Source organism: Talpa occidentalis, unplaced genomic scaffold (genome assembly GCF_014898055.3).
Source record: "Talpa occidentalis isolate TD23 unplaced genomic scaffold, MPIMG_talOcc4v2.1 talOcc4.5, whole genome shotgun sequence".
Lineage (NCBI taxonomy): Eukaryota > Metazoa > Chordata > Mammalia > Eulipotyphla > Talpidae > Talpa > Talpa occidentalis.
Genome location: NW_023604861.1, coordinates 32,122,672 through 32,143,244, shown reverse-complemented (window position 1 = coordinate 32,143,244; position 20,573 = coordinate 32,122,672). Strand labels below are relative to the sequence as shown.

The window sequence follows — 20,573 nt, the reverse complement described above, 5'->3', positions numbered from 1 at the left end:
ATAGAATAGATTACTATTTATAAGAAAGAAAGCATTTCTCATCCAATTCTTTGTATTGACTCATATTAGTGATAACCATAAACAGAAGTCTATTATTTACAATTAAAATTTGTGTGCTATGTATTGTAGGTATTAAGGGAAAAGGGATTATTGCCTACTTTGCTCAAAGCTTATTAGCTACCTGATGTTTAGAGGTATACAAGTCTCAAAGGGTAAATGAACAAATCTCAAAGCTTGAGATAAATTCAGCATGGCAGTTCTTATAGTTTGAATGTGTTCCCTTTTAGAATAATATTAGATAAAAAGAGAGGTGATCATTTGAATTTAAAAATTATTTTAAAGATTCAAATATATACTATTACCTTTTGAAAGCATGGTAATTTGCAGATTCTGTCATATGTCAATGGAAAATGTCAGCTAACCATTTATTAGGAAACTCATGGAATGTGACATTACCTAGCAAAACATCATGGTGCAACATTTGTTTTCATGTTTATAAACCCAGAAATACATATTTACACATATAAATATACTGCAGGCATATTTATAATTATTTCCAAGTTGAATAAGTTTGTATTAACACATAATATTCATATTCTTATGTGAGGCACAAAGCTTTTTGCTGAGATATTCAGATATTGAAGTGTTCTCATAATGCCGAGATATTAATTCATAACAAAATGCAGACTGCTCTGTGAAGCAGAACACTAAGGGAGGGGCCAATGGACTTCCTAGGGTACTCTGCTTTCAAAATGATAATTTCTCATTTTTTAAAATGTATTTCATTGTAATTTACAGGCTAGACCTTTCATAAGACTTGTTTATTTTCAGGATGTAGGCTTTGGCACATGATAGTGCTGTAACTTTGGACAAACTGCTGAACATCTCTCTTTTGTTGTCTATAAGCATGATCATTATTGTTTGTTTAAATTCTAGCCTTGAGTAGCTCACATATTAATGACTAATATGGTGCAGGTCAATAATCACATCTGAGTAAATAGTGACGAATAAAATAGGCAAGGTGCTTTCTCCTCTGGAAAAAACAGAATGCTGGGGAAAGAGATAGTAGGCTAATAACCATGCTAATAGACATAAAATGACAAATGTTAATGCATCCTATAAGACAATGAAATGGGTCCAGTAAATGGCATGAGTGGAAGCAATCTTCATGGGACCATATAGTTAAGATTGCCTTTATGAAGAAATATCATTTAAGCTGCCAATGAAGGGACAGGATGGAGTCGGCCTCCAAGATGGTAAGAAGTGGGGTTCTCATAAAATTCAAAAATGCTAAGCACTTGAAGAAGTTAAGGGCTTAGGTTTTAAAGACCTGGAAGAAGGTCAGTTTGACAAGATGGAGAGAAAGAGAGAATTTTTTGACTAGAAATATAATTTTATCTGATTTATTGTAAAAATAGGGCTGTCTGCTGTGTAGAAATGGATGCAGGAAGAAACATTGGCAGTCACATACTAATTAAGATATATGCAAGGGATAGATATAAAACCTCCTATATACCTATCAGTATATAATAGCTATTATCATCCTTGAAATGATATTTTATACATTTTAGAAAAATATGGCATCACTATTATTTAGCTAATTGGCTAATAGTCCTTGAGCAAAAGGCCACATTTTTTTTTTTTTGTCATTTAGTCTTCTCCTTGTAGAATGTTCAGCAGTTCTAGAACATTTCAAATAATGCTGATATTTAGCTCTATTAAATTTTACTATAAACTGCAATCATATTGAATCTGACTGGGATTGGAAAGTGACACCTCAAAAGATCAGTTCTGTCTCAGGAAAGAATTCTAGGAAACAATTCAAGTCAAGACCAGAGTTAGGCAGAAAAGAAAAGCCATTTCTTACATTTTTTATAACCTCATTCTCAGGTTGGTGTCATGAAGCTATCACTTTCAGCAGAGGACCCCATCCGTCTTCTTCAATGAGAAAAATGTGATTTTCAAGTAATATAGATTCAAAAATCACTGTTTTAAAGTAAACTTTTATCTTTTGGTTCTTGGTTGAGAACTTTTTCTCCCTCCGTAAGTCTAAAGGCCATCAGCTATTAGCTTCTCCATTTATCTGCAATTATTATTGTAAAGTTGAACCATAAGAGAGAACTGTTCTTAGAGGAAAAGTAGCCTTGAGTACTATTAATTTCATATTACTCAGTTTAATGTCTTTAACTGTAGTCTTTTCTCTCCCTTTCTCTCCACCCCCATTTTTAGTGTGTGCAAGTTTTAGCTCAAAGAGCAAGATTTTCTTATATAAATAATCTTTCTGTACTAATATGAGGTAAGTATTTTTTTGTGTATTGTTGCATCTTTTCTATTTTCTTCTTTCTTGTGCCTTCTAGGTAACTTTCATCTTCTGGAAACTTTTATTGATATCCTAGAAAACAGTTCATACAAACAATTAGTGCCTCCAACTTTTCCATTTCTTGGAATCTGATTTTCTTTACTATTCTGCTCTTAAAGCAGTTGCTAATAACAGCTTGTATTGCAAAATACTGTTGTGTCTCAATAGTCCTACTGTATTTTATTTTAATATTGTTTATGCTGGTGTGGTTTATTGTAAGGGATCAGAACTGAGGAATGGGGAGGATGGAGAGATTGCAAAGCAGATTGCCTGAATTCAAATGACTTAACAAATTCCTTATTACAAATTATCACAAATATTAAAATTAAACAAATAGCAAGTTACTCACATTCTAATATCTTCATACATATGACTTGTGAAGATTAAATGATTTAAATAATTTAATACACTTAAATAGCCTAAAATAGTTTTAGTTACAATGTTAACTCCTTAATCTGTGTTAGCTATCACCATTGACAGTCTTACATTTTTTGACACTGTTCCTTGACAGATCCTTCAGTGTGCTAAATCTTCATAGTTATCTTAATATCCTTGGCATTGATAGTGATTTGCTACTCTTGAAGATGTTTCCAAGTTTTACAAGCATACTGAATCTATGAATACAGGGGTTTCATCTATATTGACTACACAAAATTGACTACACAATTTTGTGCATTATACCCAGTACTGTGCCAGACAAATGGTGGATACATAGAGAGTATTATCAGATGCAAGAAGGAATGAGAGCCATTCAAAATGTTTAGTCCAGAAAATTCTGCTCAGTCTCAAATAAAACCTTAGAAATAATTTTAAAAAAAGGAAAAATTGACTTTTTTAATATTAAAAGACAATTGATTCATAGATAGAAAGAGGACTGTTTTATCTCCCTTCTTGGCAATGAAAAGTCCTATTTCTGAGTAAGTTGCCACATATCAATAACTTTCTATTGTTTTATTATTTACTAACATCTAGTGGCACAGCAGCTATTTTTAAGTAATTTTCTTAGTTAATTTAGTACATACACATGCTAATTTTTATGACCAGGAATTTATAATTGCATAAATATTTTCTTTCAGAATATTCTAGTTATCACTAATTATTATGGTAGACATTTTTTGAAATTAAAACAATTATGGTAACAAAAATAGCAACTAAAAATATTTTCTTGTCACTTGCTATTGACTATACAACAGGTAAGGTAATTACTAACCCTAGTTTATTCACAGATTAGTTTTCCTCTGACATTTACTAACAGCTGAATTTATTTTTTTTATTTATTTGTTTTTTTAATAAAGTTTATTTTTATATTCCCCATACAATTGCAACCCCCTTATTTTGACCACAATCCCTCCCCTCCCCGCCCCTCACCCCCCATAGAGTGTCTCTGGTTCATAGTTTTTTGTTGATTTTGATTTTCACTTTCTTATAGTTATTCATTTTCCTGGTCCCTTATTTAAGTTTTCTAGATTCCTGCTATGAGTGAGATCATCCAGTATTTTTCTTTTTCTTTCTGGCTTATTTCGCTGAGCACGATCCCTTCCAGTGCCATCCATGTTGCTGCAAATTGCATGTGCTTATCATTTTTGAATGCTGAGTAATATTCCATGGTGTATATGTACCACATCTTCTTGATCCAGTCATCTATTTTTGGGCATTTGGGTTGTTTCCAAAGCTTAGCTATTGTAAACAGTGCTGCTATAAACATAGGGGTGCAGGTGCTCTTTGGAATTGATGTTTCTGTGTCCTTTGGGTAAATACCTAGGAGTGGAATTGCTGGATCATATGGAAGCTCTATGTTTAGTAGGTCCAGAAATCTCCACACAGCTCTCCACAGTGGTTGGACCAGTTTGCACTCCCACCAACAGTGCAGAAGAGTTCCTTTTTCTCCACACCCTCGCCATCATTTGTTGTTGCTAGTTTTTTTAATATGTGCCATTCTCACTGGTGTGAGATGGTATCTCATGGTAGTTTTGATTTGCATTTCCCTGATTACAAGTGATGTTGAACATTTTTTCATATGCCTGTTGGCCATTTGCATTTCCTCTTCAGAGAAGTTTCTTTTTAGCTCTTCTGCCCATTTTTTGACAGGATTATTTTCTTTGTTGTTGAGTCTCATCAGCTCTTTGCAGATTTTTGTGATCAGTCCTTTATCATTACTGTTGTGTGCAAAAATGTTCTCCCAGTCGGTGGGGTTTCTCTTTGTTTTTGTTATTGTCTCTTTTGCTGTGCAGAAGCTCTTTAATTTGATGTAGTCCCAGCTAACAGCTGATTTTCGATTGATGTGATGAATTAAGTAGAAGCATAGAAAGGAACTAAGTCAAAACTGACCTACAGAACAAGGAAGTTTCAGACACTATGTAAAAGAAGTCTAGCGGCAATGGAGTCTAAGAATATGTGCTAAGAAGAAAAGAAAAGAACATCAGCAGATTGTGTTGTAATGGGAAAAATTAAAAAAAAAAAATGTTCCCAAAGCGTTTCTAAGTTTCATTTTTGAGTCCACCAATTAAGCAAATTTTTCTTATGTTCTTTTCCTTGTATTTATTCATTACCTTTTAAATTTATGAGAAACAAACTATCCTTTTAAATTTCCAAACATATCATTGCAATATTCTTTGCCATGTCACCCTACATTATCATAATTTTGAAATCATATTTTACATTGTCATCGCTTAAATTTTTTAATAGTTGAAAGATGCTCTAAGAATATGTCCGTTTTCTCAAGTGTCTTCCAGAAACTCTAATGTGCCCTATAGGTTTGGGAGGAAGTAATCTCCTGGAAAACACAAGGGATTCAGGGTTAGAAACACAGGCCATTAATTTCCAACTCTGCTGTGGCCTCTTTCATAAACTATGCACTTTTATTTCTTCATACACAAAATAGGATAATTATACCACCATCTACACACATTTTTAAGTATCAGGGGACAATATTCAACAGACAATGGCAGATAATTTAGAAGAAAAAAACAGGGAGTGTATTTGGCAATTATTAGTTGTCTTTAAAATGTGTGGCATCCAGGAAAATACTTCATGCAAAACCGGTTAAGAGTTTGAATAAATTAGGATACTTGTGGTCCTATATTTGAATTTGCACTTAATGCATTTTAATCAAATTTTGTAAGCACATATAATTAATATATATTGATAATACAGTTTAAATATATTTTAATTTAAAATGCAATAAATATATTTATATATAGCTGTATTATATATAATGCATAGGTAGATTCATAAACAGTAAAATATAAAATGATTTTAGTACATAACCATACCAACAAATATACAAATGGCATGTTTAGGTACATTGAATCAATGATACTCTGTATTTTTTTATTTCTGTTGTAGATTATCGAAAACTGTAACAGAGGAGATAGTGGAAAAATAAAAAAAAAAACATACTTAACAGTATGTTTTCAAACTTTTCAGAACAAAAATAGCCCCAAATATTTTGCAGGTCATAATTAAGACTAGCTAGATCATACTGATTTACTTTATCCACAAAAAAAACCTTCAAATTGTGTAGTTTTAGCATTTATCTCAATTTGTCCCACTCAATTACAGAACAGAAATACCAAAATATTAAATACACTAAGAAAGCAAAACAGATACACCCCAAATTAGAATGTGTTGAAGTACTGTCTTCTGTGTGTAAGAAATGACAGTGAAAATCACTACTTGTCTGTCCAGAAATTTTCCATTGCCAGTAATAAATAGGCTTTTGCAAACTTTCCCAATTGGAAAATAAGTCACTCAAGTTGATTGGCTAAATCTTCTTTGATATTTAAAATAAAGTATCCAGGCTATGTACCAAACATTTGGCTTATTTCCCCCATACAAAGTCCAGAAAGCAATGCACCCATTTATTTCAATATGCCAGAAATTACTAGCCAAGGAATGCCTGTAATGAGACCATCAGTAACAAAAAGGGCCATGGCCTGTTTTCTCTTCCTCCACTGCTTCTAATGCAAGAGAACATTTCAAATATCAGATCCAAAAACTTTTTGGAGCCAACAAATAGTCGAAGACTTGGAGCAGGTGGGAGTACCACCTGTTCATGTCTTATTCCAGAAAAAAAACAATTGCCTCTTCATAGTCCCCAGCTGTTTTGAATTCAAGAGTGACTTTGAATGCAAATACTTGCAACAGCCCTCTTTAAGAATCTGTCAAGTACAATGAAGGGTTAAAAACTACAACTCAGAGCTGTAGATAAAGGCTAAAGCCACTGCAGGTGTGAATCTTAATGGTTGTTAATTAGGTAGAGGTTCAACAGAAAAGAGGAAACACAGCAGGTGTAAGGTGTGTGTTTTTGCTGATGAAGGAGCAGTGTAAATATTCACTCTGTAATGGTAAAAACAAGTTCATTTTTATTTTCTCCGTAGTGTGGACTTTGTTTCAATTAGTGCCATATGATTACTCCTTTTTATGATTCAACAAAACTACAAATTTCTTCCTCCTCTAAATATTAGCAACTAGAAAATACCAAGTGCACATATGTGTGTGCTTAATTTTGGTTTACTTTGAGGAGAGGGCAATTTTGCATGGGTGGAATAAAAAAGAGAAGGAAACTGTAACCTTAAATGGTAATGAGAGTTAAGAGATAGTCATAATTTTTCTTTCGATGATAAATGCATTAGTTCATTAAGCTAACCTAACCTTGTAATATCTCTAACAAAATTCAAGATTTTTTATTAACTTCTGAAAAAAGTCTCATGTCAACCATCTTAGAAGCCTCTATAATATTAATATATTGATACAGACTGTTAATAGTATATTTTGCTGCTTTGTTAGTGAGAAAAGAACTCTTGATTTTAATACATTGTCATTATCTAATTGTATTATTTGTTCAAAGACATTTACTTGGTTATGGGTAGACATATTTGTATAGTTAACGTGAAATCTGTTTATGAAACCCTCTGTCATTATGTTAATTAATTCTCATTATTCATATTGAAGGCATAATGATTTAACACTCATTAGAAAATATTGAAAAATAATTGGATCTTGTTCTAAAATAAAAATCTATGCAACATACATATATGTGTGTATCTATGCATACATACATATATTTTTTATTTCATTTCCTGAATTACCCATTTTTTATTTTCTATGTTATCAGCTCAACATTGGAAAGGTAGAAAATTCAAATTCAAATAACATATACTGAGAAATAATTCACTCTGTAAGTTATATATACTGTCCAGATAATAAAATACCAAGAACCATGAGACATTCAAAACATATTTATATAAAACACCAACAAAATGGGTAGATAAATAAATGATTCATATCATCACTATAAAGCTTAAATGTCAGGATATGCAATCGGACTCATTTATCAATGTTCACTCTTAGGTTAATCGTATTTTTGTTACATATGAAAGAATAACTTAAAAAAAGTTTATAGGAGTCGTTTCATATATACTCTCAAAAAAAAACCACTAATTAATTGTAACCACTCTCATTTCTGTGTATAATTTGACTGAAATAAGGGAGTATATGATTCTAGTGTGATAGTTTAGGAAACTGTGACTATACTAAAATTTTTACTAAGTGAATACTGTAGCAGTTATGAATGTCCACAAAATTTTTAAAAAACACTACCCTTTTGTAAAATTTGTTATAACTGATCTGTTAATATTGGATATAGCTAAATATTATTCAAAATATTACTTTTGAATGTCTGTGCTGCACTAATCTATCTTATTGTCATTTGAAACAATTTCATATACAATTAATAATAAAAGCATTTATATTTAAGCCCAGCGTGATCTCCACAACTTTTTGAAGTCTGTTTTGACATTTAGTCTTTTTCATCTAGTTTATTGAGTATCATCTGCTCCCACACATGGATTTTATGTTGCAGCATTTTCATATTTGTATGTCATAGTGAAAGTATTCTACCAATGACACACTGTTCTTTTTAATTAACAGACTACTAAAGTTCAGAATTTGTAATTTTTGAAGAATGTTATTAACCTTTAAGAATCCTGTACTCATTGTGTAGGCAACTTTTGATGTAATATTGGAGCATTCAGCATAGTTTTGTTCATTTCATTGACTATCATTGGCCTATAAATTAATAGATGAAAAATAAAATCTTATGGTAAAATAACATGATCATAATTAAACCATATAACCTTTTCTATTTGGGGGAAATGACATTTTGAAAAATTGAAAGTTTAATTAGATTATCTTTTAGCAGGAAATGATTTTTGGGAAGAAATCTTTATTTCTTCTTCATGGAATAATGCATTCAAATTTCTTATTTAACTTAAAAACTTTGAGAGGTTGAGCTTTTCAGTCTAGGAGGAATCCCTCAAGTTTAGAATAAAATATAGTAGCAGAAGATTGGTTATTTCTCTTTTTTTAAGATTTATTGATTTATACAAGAACTGGGGTACAGGTCAGAGGCACTAGAAGGTGAGAGGATCCACCAGAGACAGAGCAGGGAACAGACCAGGCAGACTGACTGAAATACACTGCTAAGGGGAGCAATGGGTGAGGCAGGAGAGGTCTGCCACGCCATGTGGGTTTCTCCCTGGCCGGCCGGGAATCTGCGGCCGTGCTGTGGAGGTTGCGGACAGCTTCACAGTGCGGCGCTCAACCCGCTGTGCCACTAGGGTGGCCCTGGTTATTTAATTCAAAATGGAAACAAGAAACAATGTCTTTTGGTTTATTGCAGAAATTTTCATTTCGTGGATTGAAAAATTTTGAATTATATAGTGATTTATTAGGGAGGATAGAACCAATAAACTATCCTGCTACTCATAAATGCATGTTGGTTTTATAGCTTATTTCTATATTAAGGAAATAATGAATAGTGATAATATGTTAAGCTAAATAAAATATTTAAAAAATATTTAAAATCCTTATTAATGGGCATAATATTATTATAGAATATAGTGAGTCATCAAACATCTTTTAAGTTTGAAATGGGCAAGAAATAAATAATACTATTTTTAACACCAAGAATATTATTTTTTACTACTTTAATAATTTTTAAGATCATCAACGTTTAACTATTATGATAAGCCTCATTGTATAGTTAAACTCAGGTAGCTAGGGATGTTCTTATTTTAACCCAGGTTGTCCAAATTTGGGATCTTGAAAGTATATTCAGCTACTTTCAATATATATGCACAAAAGGGTCCAATTGATTAATAATTCTGACTTCTTACAATATATTTGTGTTGAAATATTTTTAAAAAACTGACTACAAAAGCAGTTATCATACATTTTTTCTTAATAATTATACATCTTAGGTGTAAAATTTTAATTATGTTAAGGTATTATTTCCTGATTGAACTGATTAAATTATATTTCTTTATTAATTTATATGTCCTTTAACCATGCAGTATACACTTCTCTTGTTTTTTAGCATATTTACTTCAAGTTTGTTATTATTAGGTATGTACCCAGAAGCAACCACAAATTTTCAATATAAGAATTATAAAGAATATATTACAAAGCTCAGACATTATGACAGTGACCCCAACATGGATTGTTATTTAGATGCTTCATATATGATATCAGCAAGCTTTAGCCCTCTTCCTGACCAGCCATTTATGAAAAAGAGTTTTATATTTGGTACAAGTCATGTACATTCATTTATATATTTTAGTGTCTACTTTCCCACTACAGAGCTAATTAGTTGCAATAGAGACTCTATGATACGTGAAGTCTAAATGATTAACTATAAAAAAAAATCTAAAATCTTGCCAGTTGAGAAAAAAAATAGAACTTGAAGAGGTTAAGCTAGGGGAAGTAAGTCCAATGTAACAGGCAATAACTATAGGTTTTCAGTTAGAGGTAGAAGATAAAGTATCAAAGCAAAAAGCAAACCTAAACTAAAACTAAAACAAACCATTGGATTGTGAGAACAGAATGGTGTTTACCAAAGAAGGAGTCTGAGGGTGGGTAAAACAAGTATCCATCACAGAGAAGGATCTTTGAAGGTACTGTCACACAATATGTCAGCCTTCTGTTATATACCTTATGAAATATGAGATGGCTGGAAAATGAGCTATGCATATTTTTTTTCTGCTTAGATCGCTGATAACTTAAAATTTGTATGTCAAAGCCATATTGTCCAACACTGGTTCTATTTATTCTCTGATCAACACCCTTTACTGAAAATGAGTCTAAAGATCATTGTCAATAATTTTTATGGTTTTCTGATTATAATATACTTAGTATGGATAACTAGAAATAAAAGGTAATAGAAAAATTATACTTGACTATTAAATAAATGGCTTCTTTATCTATTTCATGTAATTAAGTGAAATTTGAATGTTTTTAATGTGCTAGTATAACCACACTATTAAATAGTGGCCACAATGTTAATTGTGGTCAGTTATTATTTTAGGTTATTTGTTTTTGTTTCTTGTTAAATTTTCATTAGTCTGTCATTCAATACCATTTCTGTTGACTGGAAAATGTAAACCCTTTAAGTTTAATAAAAAGATTTGCCATTATGTAGAACTACTTTTTATTAAGCTCATTTTGTTCTTATTCTTATACTAGGAACAAAGATACAAAGGTCTAACACAGATGTGTGAAAGTTCTGTTACTATTACTGGGCACCAACTTTAATTAGGCTTTTGATGAATTTTGAAATTCTATGCACTTAATCAAATGAACTGCAGTCAGTGATTGAAATATACTTCAAATGCGATCTTCCAGACACATAGAATGTGTTAAATCTTCCTCTGAATGAGAATAGGCTCAAAACTAGACAGGCAAAAAGTAATAAAAATTAAGCAGGCATGTAATGCCTTTATTAATATACTTAGTTATTTACAAAATACAATTTAAAATATAAGCACATAACTGTATCTTAGTTTGCTTCATAATATTCTCTTCTTTGCTCTATTATAAAACCTAAGCAGAGAAAGTTTGGGCGTATTGGAACAAAACTGTTGTTTCAAGTGAATTGATACAAGATTTCATCTAGGAAATAATGAGAATTTTATTTTTGCTTTAACATGGACATTAAAGAATATAATTAAAGTATTAATTATAAATGATAGAACTCTTCTTATTTCATCAATTTACTTAACATAGACGAATAATTTGAACAAAATCATCCAAACTTTACCAGTTTGTTTGATTGTTTTTCTTTTATTTCTTATCTCTGGCAGAATATCTTCTTACAACATGCTTACATTACTTCTTTTGTCATACCTTTTGATTTTCTAAACTATATGATAATCTTTTCCAGAGGTAAATTCATTACTTTACTTCTTTGTCTTTACTTCTGAGAATGCAGAAATTAACTGTAACTAAATTTTTCCAGACTCACATTTAGATTGTTAAAAGAAAATCCTAAAAACTTATGTCAGATAGTCACTTTTTTTGTATAAATTAATACATCTTTATGCTCTAAAATGGCAGTCACCAACTATGTCTATTTTAAATTGTTACTGTCTTTTATTAAAGTCTAGATAAAATCCCTGAGCCAGGAGCTGCCTTATTCTGGTCCTGCCTAGATTCCTTCCCTTAAATTCTTCTTTTAAAATCTGCCTTGATTTCTCATTTTTTCCCTATGTCCAGTAAAATTTAAGAGCACTTACTATTCTAATACAATAGTTTCTTTAAATCAAGTATTGGTTCTTATTGATGAAAATTATAGCATCTATATGCTATATTCTCAGTTTTGCTGTTTACATATTTTTTCTCTTTTAACTATGATATTTATAGATTATTTTGAAACACTGAAAGACCTTCTTATATTATTGCTTTTCTCAGTGTGGGTTAATTCTCTTCATATCTTTATTGTCACTGAAGTTTAGAACAGGCCTCTCCATGATTTACTACTTCAGCCTGCAGATTATTTTGAGCTGAGGTCAATTGAGGCTCTGCAGGCTGACAAGAAACTTTTGCCACTGCCTAACTACCTAGAGGAATGAAAATTGGGTTCTTACTCAGAATTAGTGCTATTACCAGAAATAAACTTTTTATCTCAATGATCTATCTATATGGCAGAGCAAACATCTAATTATACAGCATCTGCTCTTTCTCATGTGAATCAGCCCGTTCTCATCATATGAATTCCCCTCCTCTCTCCTCAAAAAGCAAAGCCCCTGTGCCCATTTCTTAGCTTAGGATATATACCCCCATTCTGTATCAATCTTTGCATATTCCCTACATGGATGTAATTAAATGTTTTTTTTATTCCTGCTAACTAGTCTGATGTTAATTTGGTTAGTTGACCAGTCACAGAAGAACCCAAAGGGAGAGGAGATATTTCCCTTCCAACCGCACCTCATCATATCCCACCCTTGTATATAATATTTAGGTATAATGCATATGAAATAAAATGCGATCTTTTACTCTTATTCCCCATTAACTAGCATTCCTTCATGCCTACATTTTTACCCCATGGCAAGAGACTAAAATTCCTTCATATTGCTATTTAACAAGCATTTCCAATGGTATAATACAAGAACATTAAGTTTGTAGCAAAAAAATAACACCAAAGAAAAGCAATGGTAATATCTAAGCTATAAACTATATAGCTTTAAATAAAACAAAACCAAAAACTGCCATCTTATTTCTTTAATGTTTTATTCTTCTCTTTGCAGTCAGGGTCATAATAGTTCCCTTTGGAGGACTGCAAGAATGCCAAGGGATGAATTTGTGACAGTGTTTAGCATTATCATTAAAACTCCACAGATGCTACTTAACTAACAGTTCCTTTTCCCGTCCCATTTGCAACATTCACAGGATGATCAGTTTTTGTTACCTGTTTTGTATCCAAGGAAAATTACTCTAAAAATGAAAGAACCGGGCCTCCCCGGTGGCGCAGCGGTTGAGCGCTGGGTTGCGAAGCTGCCCGCGGCCTCTGCGGCGCCGGTTCGATCCCCGGCTGCTCCCCGGCCACCAGAGGAGGGTCCCACATGGCGCGCAGACCTCTCCTGCCGCCCGCTGCTCCCCTCAGCAGTGTACCTCGGTCCTTCTGCCTGCTCTGCTCCCCGCTCTGGCTCTGGTGAATTCTCTCACCCTCCCGTGCTTCTGACTGTGCCCAGTGCATGTATAAACAAAACAAACAAACCAGCAAACAAATAAATAAAGCATGCCTCTATTAAAAAATAAAAAAAAAAAAAAATAAAATAAAAATGAAAGAACCTAAGCAAAGCAGCAATCTCTGGATTGTGACTACCATATTGAACACTGCTACTTTACAGAAGATTAACAGCAGCACTCCCAGGGGGGATTGGCACAAAGGAGTTGGTAAAGCAAAATGACATGGTCATGGGATTTCTTTTCTTATCAACATCTAATTACAGAGACAGTAGAATAATGAATGGATGAGAAGATGTAGAATATTTTAATTATGCTCCCATTTCTCCATCTAGATCCTGCCCTATCCTTCTAAATCCTGAAAGTTACCAATATTGGTGGTGTGGCATTTGAAGTAAGTGCTGAATAAACCATAAGAGAGTGTAATTGTGAACTAGAACATTTACACATAGAATTTTAGGTGCTTTATGAAGACTTGCTGAATAAGGAAATGCAGGTTCCAGCCCCTGCCCTAATACTGCCTAAATGTGCAATCTTGGGTGTTTCATCTCTCTGGATGTTTGGTTGCTTATATAATGCTCATATAAATTGAAAACATTCCTTTTAGAAGTAGTTTCTTCGTTCTAATGTCACATTTTATTACTTTTGAACCATTTTTATGTTGTCAGAAACAAAGTCAATCTATAGAATGAACTTTTACTCAACCATCAATTCATTAATAACTTTTTTTGAATTTGGAATTTAAATATATAGTTCATAATAGATCCCTAAGACACAATAAATATGCTTATTATAATTATTCATCTGACTTATGCAAAAGATAGTCTATACGTTTAGAATAGAGAAGGAAAGAGATGAGGGGCAGGAAAATGGTGGACTACATTTGTAGAAAAAGAGTGTTCTTAGGCACTAGGGGTATCATGATTTACATTCTAGACATTGAAATGCAACATTTATGAAACTAAACATATATTTTTTGATGGATGTGAACAACATACAGCAACATTTCCTGTGCTTTCTGGTGTATTGCCAGCACAGAGTTTCTCAAAAACATCTCCATTATTCTGCTGCACATTTGCTCTAAGCCATTTAGATAAGATGTGCATTATAACAGTTAACAACTTCCTGGGTGACAGCAAACATAAGCTACTTCTTAAATCCAGAAGAGATCAAAAAAGTTATTCTAAGGATTGATGAAATACAATAAGAAATACAAAACTGCAATCTAAATCAAATTTTTATTTTCTAAATGGAATTCTCCTAAACATTCCATTATCAGATATTCTTGAAATTATTTTGGTTTTAATATGTGTTTGGGAATATTGATATTTTAAGTAAAACTTATGCATTAATATATGAAACACTAAAAAGCCATAACATAAAAGAACATTATGACTTTGAAACATTTGATATTTAACATATACATATATGTGAATTGTGTATATATAACATATACACTGCCTGTATCTATCTATGCATATATAACCAAACTCAAGTAGATGACTAAACTGTAAAAATAAATATGAAAATTTTACCAGTGTCACCTCTAAGATAAGACTATGAGTAACTTTGGTATTTATTCCCTTGATATATTTGTATTTTCAATTTTTTACTATTTATCTACATATTTTATCATATTAAAACGTACAGGATAGATTTTCCTTGTAAAGTTTTCACTACAGAACTTCCTAATTTTTCCTCTGCACAATTTCTAATAATTTTAAGCTTCACATTAACTTTATTAATATTTTCTGTAGTATATGCCACAGACATTGAAATTTTCACTTTCTGTAATAGAAATTAGCAATTTCCATTATTCTTCTCTATAATGGTAAAATGATAAATGATAGAAAATTTACTGAATTATCTTCCTCTTTGAAACAAGTATGTAGTCAAAGCCTCTCAGGGAAAGTTAAATAACACATAGCTCATTTGGTTGCAACATTATGATTATTAATTTACATTTATGATTATACATTAATCTAAATAACTCAAAGTGTCTAAGAGTAGTTACATATGGCAAATAACTGCAGGGACTTATTAACCATTGTTCTATTAATCATACATTTGTACTTCATGTTGCAATATGAAGATAAGGGAGACAATGAATATATATAGGTATATTCACACACACATTTTCAGTCTTTATATATAGATATATATCGTGTACAATAACATTGAATTTTCATCTTTGTGAGTCTTGCACACATTTTCTTAATTATCCATTTTTTGCAAACTTAAAAGGGAGCTGCATAAATTATTTACTTTTGTCCTCTCTCTCAGTTCCTCTTTCCTTCTCTTTTTGGCAACAGTTCTAAGAAGTCAAATCTATTTAAAATTTACACACTAGTTTAATCTTCTATCCTCTGAAGACAAAATCTCCAAAAACTATCAAATCCTATGGCAAATTAGCTACAGATATTCGTTTCATTATAGTAAATATTTCAAAATCTTAAAAATGAAATAACTTTTTCTAGAACACTGAGACTATATGCACAAACTATTCTGTATCAAATCAAAGCTGAATTTTTGCCCTAGTTTATTTATAAACTTAAAATGCATATGCAGTCATCGGAGGGGAAAATACTCAACCTTCTGTATCCTCTTCATATTTTATTGGAGGTGTCTTAACAGGAGAAATGTTATTTTTCTCCAACTAATATTTTCTTGCTGGTATACTCATCTTGGGATCCAAGCATGTCCCTTTTCTACTAGAGGTGTCTATGCCTGCCTCTCCTGGAAATGGGTCAATGCAACAATAAGGTGTTGGGTGTCCACAGAGACATCTTGGCCTCGCTGAGAAGCCAAGGGTCCAGTCATAATTCCCATGAGGCACTGCCTCCAAGATGGCCCTGGATAGACCAACTTTGGTCAGATGATTGAAGGCACATATAATGCATACAACTTCCTTTCAGTAGGCACATTTAAGGCCGATGATGTCTTTTTCTTAGTCTGTGTGCCCAACGGGCATGGCGTCAGTTTTTCAAGTTTTGCTATCAGGACTCCAGATTCTCCTGGTGCCCCTTCATATTCTTACTTCTTGTTCCAGGGTGTCTCAAGGCTCTCCCAGGAACACACCACTTGTGTCCTACCCAGTCCAGGCTGGTGATACTGTTCAAAAGTGAACTTGGTGTATTGATATGACATACAGGAAAGATCTAATATTAATTGGGAAATTATCCATTTCCTTATATTGTACTAACCATAATATAGATATTTATTTATATTATTATTTATGTATGTGTATTATATGATATACAGATAGTACACTAAATATGATAGTTTATACATAACTGTAAATTTTCATAAATTGATATTTATATATAGGAATAAATAAACATATATTTTAAGTCAAAATTTCTTGATTCAATTTATTTTTTTCTTATTTTTTCCTGTACCCTACAGGTCAATATTAGATCATTTTCTTTAAACAATTATTAAAGAACATTTATATTGCTTCTATAATTGTGTTAAGATGAGTTTTCAAAGTACAAAGTCTTAGTTAAATTTATTTCTGTATCTCTCACCCTGTTTTATTTCTGTTATTTTCTGGACAGTTTTGTTCAAATTCTGGGACAAAGAAATTATAGATCTTCTCCAATTCTATGAAATATTCTAAATTGTGTTCTCATGGGCAGTATTTTGTAGACTAGGCCTAGTTCTTTGGCATCAATGGAGTGATGAGTGATTTCTAAGCTGAGAACTATTAGAAAATACACTCAAATCAGAAGTCATTTGTTTTATTGTAACTTCCTATGCAATCTTTAACAATATTCCCATTAGTAGTAATATTTGTAGTTTTGGGATTTTTCCCCATATACAATTGTTAATCTGTATAGAGTAAATTAAAAAAAAAAATGACTTAAGTTGCTCTTATCGCTTAGCTTAAAATAATGTTTTGGTATTCACTTTTAAGATAAGTTAATATATAAAATATTTCTCATTTTAGGAAAATAAATTTTTCCAGCTAGTTTACTTCTTATTTCACATCTTAATAATTTCAAAAATATTTGATTATCTGTTTGAAAGAACGGGCTTGAAATATGTGTAGGTCAAAGATAAACAAGTTTTATTGCCCTTTATGAGATTAATATTGCTAATCTTATAAAACACACAAAAAATAAAGACTAGCATTTTTTTCTAGTGTAGGAAAGTTTTGCTACTGGTGTTACTTGTTAGAATACTAAAGAATAAACACCGTTTGAGAAACAATCTTTTAAATCGTCTATTTTATTGAGGTAATACTGGTTTATCTGGAGTTTGGAGAAGGATTATGGATATAAATATCTGATAAACATCAAAATGCAAAATTAAATAGTGTATTTTAAGTAAATTTTTACTTTAATAAACCTGATTATTTCTTGATTTAGCAACTGGATTTTCAAATTGAAATGTCAAAAAAGCACTTTAGTGTACAAGGAAATATAAAAGTTAGAAAATATAAATATTGAAGGCATCAAACACAGGTGATGCTTGAAATGATGAAAACTGAATAGATATGAACATGGAAAGGGAAGTGATTCAAAGACTAAATCCTGGAGCCCTCTAATATTTATTCTTTTGACTAAGAAGAATTAGCAAAAGAAACTGAACATTTCTATTTGAGGAAAAGGAATTTCAAGAGAGTTTAGCATCCTGGAAGCCAACTGTTACAGATTTTGGAAAAATAACAGAATTATCAATTGTATCAAATGCAGTTGACAGTAATCATCAATAAAATAAAGACATAGCACTATCAGATATATCAGTATGGACATCAGGACAGAAGAGTGCTGAGAAAATTGACTGGGCAATGTTCAAGAGAAATTGGAACTATAAAGGAAAAAGCAAGACATAGAAGTGGGAAAGCATTAAGTTAAAATTAGACTTTTTGTTACTTTATTTTTTAAAAGTTTGTTACTGCTAATGAGAATGATAGAGTGAAAAAATGGTGACCTTGGAGGGAGAAAACAAATGATGAAATGGTGTTCTTGAGGGGAAGGACATAGATATTAATTAGGAACATAGATATAGTTCATCTGCAGTAGTAAATGGAAAGACAGACTATATCATCCCAATGTGGTTGGGATTGGGAAAATAGATGTTTAGATAGGAGCCTGTGGGGGTTCCATGATCTATATTCTTATGGACACAAGTAAAAAGCTCAACAGGCAAAAGTAAGAGTACGGAAGATTAATTTTTTATTTGATAAAATATAAGAAATAATACATAGGAAAAATTGAAAGTTAATGAACTATGGAAATGCAAAGGAAACTGAAGGCCCATCTGTGTTTAGCAGTATAGACTTAAAGTGAGATTTGTTTCAATGTTTTAAAAAGTGTCTTGCCATTTAAGAAGTATATTTAAATGTTTTTCTGAGTTTCAACCTACCAGCCAAGGTTCAATAAATAGTACAAATAAATACCATTATGAAAGGTTTGCAGTTTGTGAAATAAAATCAATGCAAACAATGATTTATTTGTGTTTTTCTTACCCCTTAATTTGATTTATATTGCAACCATATATTATTGATAAAAATGCTTGTTTTGAAATATTTTATTTCAATAACACTATTGTGTTTCATGCTGACTGAAAGGACATTCAAATTGTATGCTGTTTTTAAACAGTTTATAATCTAAAGTCATCTACTAAGCCAACATAACTCTTCAAATAAGTGAAAAGACACTAGAAACTGGTAATATCTAATGTGCAAGGTTTAAGTTAAATTTACTTCCATTATTATTCATGGAAACAGCAGGCAATCAATGCAAATGAGATAGTGAAAGTGCTGGTGTGATTTTTTTTCAGAATTATATCAGTTTCCATCTATAGACTGACTAGACTGTTAATTGTAGGTTATAATGAAGAATACTAGGATTAATTATGTGATAAATTTTAGCAACAGATTTTATAGAATTGAATGACATAATTAATTTGAATAGCTAATTGTAACCTAATCTTAATAATTCTGAATCTAAGTGATCAAGGTTTAAATACAGAGCTAATATCTAATAAGATAGGTGTGACAGATTAAAATGGAAACTAAAATTAATCCCTTTATGTTTTATATGATCTTTTACCATTTTTGCTGATGAATTATTGATGAAAAATTTAAATCAGCTATATTTACAATGTATCCAGGGTTCAAAATATAAAATATCCTTTATAAAGTATGTTAAAAAATCTTTTTTTAATATTTGTGTTGGAAGTATTGTTTATAAAACCTATAAAAAAGAAATTTGTGTGTGTGTCATATTTTTATTCATATAAGCAGCATATTGTACAAAAAAGAAAAATTAAAATATAGTATTAAAATACGAAGGATCAAAATGAAGAAAGGCATTAAGTATTTTCCTATACAAGATAGCATAAAAGAAACTGCAACATGTATATATAGACATGTATAAATGTTATACAATTATTTTTAGTCATTTATATGCAAAAGTACAGAATTATAGAAACAATTTTAACTATAGATTATGCATCCTACACATTTCTTTATTTTTTTTAAAGATTTTTTTTTTAATAGAGGCATGTTTTTATTTATTTATTTGTTTGTTTGTTTGTTTTGTTTATACATGCACTGGGTACAGTCAGAAGCGCGGGAGGGTGAAAGAATTCACCAGAGCCAGAGTAGGGAGCAGAGCAGGCAGAAGGACCGAAGTACACTGCTGAGGGGAGCAGCGGGCGGCAGGAGAGGTCTGCGCGCCATGTGGGACCCTCCTCCGGTGGCCGGGGAGCAGCCGGGGATCGAACTGGCGCCACAGAGGCAGCGGGCAGCTTCGCAACCCAGCGCTCTACCGCTGTGCCACCTGGGAGGCCCCCACATTTCTTTAAAAATACTGCAACTTAAATTGCTTTTTAGCTTAATGAAGTCAAATAATGAATATATTTATGCAATTTTATTTTGCCATACTATCTACAGCTTTCTAAAACATAATTAAAAATAAAATATTGTACAATTTTTTTTCAATTTTAGTAACAGATAGTTTCCTCTTATCTGATACCTATTTCACTCACTAAAAGAATCAATTATTGTGGAAAAGGTATCCTGTGAGGACAAGATTATGACCTTGGCCTTTACACATGATGCTATTATCGGTCTATGCCTGATTTGTAAATTAATCAATAATTATTTCAACAACTATTTGGAATATAACATACAAAAATACATCACCTGTTAAATATTAAAAAATATTTTCAGTATTTCTAC

General features: G+C 31.7%; 1 long non-coding RNA gene across 1 annotated transcript in view; it reads right to left on the bottom strand.

Annotated features, from left to right (window-relative positions):
• Positions 1–2,174: 2,174 nt before the first annotated feature.
• LOC119259769 (uncharacterized) overlaps positions 2,175–20,573 on the bottom strand; it is a 35,426-nt gene continuing 17,027 nt past the window's right edge. Inside the window, exon 3 of the long non-coding RNA XR_005128555.2 lies at positions 2,175–2,392. This is a non-coding gene — a long non-coding RNA (uncharacterized LOC119259769). The remainder of the gene's footprint in view (positions 2,393–20,573) is intronic.